This window comes from the organism of the source record quoted next, unplaced genomic scaffold (genome assembly GCF_019419815.1).
Source record: "Pyrus x bretschneideri cultivar Hongxiangsu unplaced genomic scaffold, Pyrus_bretschneideri_v1 Contig18, whole genome shotgun sequence".
In the NCBI taxonomy this organism is placed as follows: Eukaryota; Viridiplantae; Streptophyta; class Magnoliopsida; order Rosales; family Rosaceae; genus Pyrus; species Pyrus x bretschneideri.
In genome coordinates this window covers 5,178,155-5,181,703 of record NW_025999479.1, presented here as the reverse complement: position 1 = coordinate 5,181,703, position 3,549 = coordinate 5,178,155, and the positions used below count along the sequence as shown (strand labels likewise).

General features: G+C 35.1%; 1 long non-coding RNA gene across 1 annotated transcript; it reads left to right on the top strand.

The window, feature by feature from the left end:
• The first annotated feature begins 1,183 nt into the window (after positions 1–1,183).
• On the top strand, positions 1,184–1,718 carry LOC125468128. The gene is made up of 2 exons (XR_007257536.1): positions 1,184–1,400; positions 1,544–1,718. It is a non-coding gene; the product is annotated as an uncharacterized LOC125468128 (long non-coding RNA).
• The last annotated feature ends 1,831 nt before the right edge of the window (positions 1,719–3,549 follow it).

Sequence of the window (3,549 nt, the reverse complement as noted above, 5' to 3'; positions counted from 1 at the left end):
ACCGGCTCCTCATTGTTGATAAGCGGAGATAGTGTTGTTGTACTTCTTAACGTGGATTGAAGATTGCTTGTTAGAAGGCTCCACATTCTTTGCTCAAATAGGGGAGGAAGAAGGTAATTGTGGAATCAGACGTGTCAAAGCTTATTGAGACTATTTAAGGTAAAAGGGTGGTTGTTCATAATATCCAGACTTTAACTACCGTTGTGGGCACTATTAGTTTTCTTTTTACACTAAGATCATGTAATATGACTGCTCACGCCATGGCCTCTTATGCTTTTCTAAGAGGTGGCAGTCTCCCCACTTTTAAAGCACGATGTAAACATTGTTAGAGTCAATCAAATGCAGGCCGAAAGGCCATCTTTGAGAAATTAATAAGTACACAAGCCGAAGCCCAAGGTTCATGGGTTAGGCCCAAATCTTATTTAACTATAAAAGTACTTCTACTTAAGATTGTGGCTGATGTGGGATTAATGATCCCCAAAGTACTTCTAAAGCCTAGCAAGTTGCAGGGTTGCATGCCCAGCAGAAAGAAAACCCAGGGACAAGCGAAGTTCTCGCGTGCAACAGCAAGCCTAGAGGGCTGCTGTGGTCCAGATGTCGAAACGATGTCGTTGTGGGGCGCATGCCAAGCTGCAGGCTTGGAGGATTGCGATTTGGTTGGAAGTCAGCCAGGCGCAGTACGACATCGATTTTCCATTTTCTTTTTGTTTTTTTTTTTCGATTTTAGGGTTTTCAAAATGAAAAAAAAAAAAAAATTCATGCTTCTACTTTCTTTCGATTTCTTTCTCACAAAATTCAACACAGGAAATATCAAATGCGTATGCATGAACATATATATATATATATATATATATTGACAAATATATTCAATATACAATACATATAATAGTACAAAAAAATAATCAATTGGGATTCATGCATCATGTGAAATGTTTTCCTGACCGTTTTTAAGTGATGGTAATACTTATCACCTTAATTATTATTATTGAAAGAGTTTAAAATTTAAAATTTGTGTCATCCACTAGACAAATCTCAAATTTTAAATTCATCTAATGATGATGGTGAACATTACCATCACTTAATAGTAATGATAAAAAAATTTCCTCATACGTAATGTTGAACTGTATTATTTGATTGTATATGGAATCAACCTACCAGAGGTTTCGGTTTGAGTACTGGCCCCGCCCCCTACTTTTCTATATTTATACTGAAGCCTTAAGCATTCTAACCTGTTGTGGAGCACTCAACACGCATACTTGAAAGACTACACTTTCTCCACACTCGCACCTAGTGCTTCAAAAATGGAAAAAGGCTCCAGAACAAGAACATCCTGTGAAGGCATTTGGCTGGGCTGCCAGAGACGCATCTGGCCACCTCTCTCCCTTTAGTTTCTCAAGAAGGTAATTATAAATATATTCAATCACTTGTTTTTCAGATTTTAAATATATATATATATATATATTTTTTTTTTTTCCCTTAATTTTTCCCTCTAATTCTTGCTCTGAAAACCTTTGCGTGTGATATGATATGTGTGTACCAACAGGTGATGAGGACGTGAGGTTTAAGGTGTTGTATTGTGGGATATGCCACAATGATCTTCATAACATCAAGAACGAATGGGGGATCTCTATGCACCCTATGGTTCCTGGGTACGTACGTGTGTGTGTGTGTGTAACCTTCAATCTAATCCATCTTGTTAATATATATTCTTTTATTTCCATTATATTCTTCACCTGATCTGTCATTTGAGTTCTATATATGCCGATGCCCTTATATCTTTTATTTTTCTTTGCTAAAACATACGATTTAGGAGAGGGAGCATAAAAATACAAATAAGAGGAAAACAAATAAAAATAAATTAACTTAAGGAGTTTTAACGAAACACTCTCGGTATTGTTTACTTTAACGAAAAACATCATTTTTACTCTAAAAAGTCACTCCTAGTACTATTCACTTACAACACATTTTTGTCCTTTTGATTAAACTCAAAGTTTTCAAGTATTTTTTCGTTAGTTTTCCTATTAACCTTATCCCCCACACTTAGCTTTTGCTAGTCCCCGAGCAAAATGAAGAAAACAAAATAAAACCTAAACCTTCCAACAATTGCCTTAGAGATTTCCAATGAAACATGACACGTTAAAAATCACTACTCACATAGATTTTAGCCATCCTTACTCTTGAGTATACACTTAACCGCAGTCACCACTCTCTAGCTCGCATTTAATTAATTACAACAACATTTTGAATGTAGTAGCATGCCTTAGAGAATCCCTCAATTCCTCACCGGATATACTCTCTATTTTCACTCAGATTTTCTGACTACACTTCCTATACTAAGTATATGTGAGACGATTGATGTAAACATGTAGACTACCACTCACATATATTATAACAAAGAAGGCACTTTCTGGAATTATTAATACAACATGTATTTGATCTCATGAACGAAATGCCACTACTCAGAAGTGAGAACCAGGGATTCCATATGCTCGTACCAATTTCAAACTCCATATATTGAAACACGTAACAATCAAGATAGAAGTCTAAGGCCTGTAATGGGGCTAAGGTGTTGGCTAGCAAAGACAGGTTAAGGAGAAACAAAGGTTCTTAAAGTGATAGTAAACAACAAAATGAAATCAACACTTAAAATTCAACTTTTGATTGTAGAAATCAACTTTAAACACCCATGGGAGTTTCACACAACAATTAGGGCCAGATTCAACTTTTTTGGACCCTTATTCAACAACCAACACTTTTGAACTCCATCTTACTTCTTTTCAACCATTTTTTTTCTTTTTCTGCACAACTTTTTCTTTTCTCTTTCTTTTTCCGCGTTTTTTTTTTCTTTTTGTTTTTTTTTTCCTTCTTTTGAAACACAAAGCGTACTCCTTCACCAATTCACAAAGACAAATTCTTCCCCCACACTTGTTTTTCTACATATTGTAAATCAAAAAGAATTCCCAACAAGTCATGCTCCAGTATTCTTTAAGAACAAGGGTATGAATAGTCCTATACTAGGCTAGGTAAGGATAATGCAGGCTAACAAAGAAAATAGGCTAAATAAGGCTCAAAAGGGTTAAACCTACAATACATATGCAAAGGGTAAGGCTTTTTGGCTCTGCTTTAACTAAACAACTTCATCTTGTTATTCGTCATGCAACCAATTTTATGTTTTGATTAAAATGGGCATGAGTTCTAGTATTTGGAACTAAAATGATGAAAACCCATTCTAAGTAGCAACCAAGCAAAGAAATAATGAGATCATGCCACGACTTTAGAAAACAAAAACATCATAGATTAATAACTCTCTAAACAGAGAATAGGCTCAAGTCTCTCAGGGTTGTAGCATTAGTTTGAGTTTTTTCCTTCAAGCATGTTACAAAAATTGGATTTTTTTTCTTTTTTCTTTGTGATTACATGTGAATTCGTAAATGACAACTACAACTAAGTATTAACCAAAGAGCATATCAAACATCCACCCATGTTTGTAACTTTCTTTAACAGTCATGCAATTAAAAACCAAATCCTCATCATTATGTTGGAAGGTAC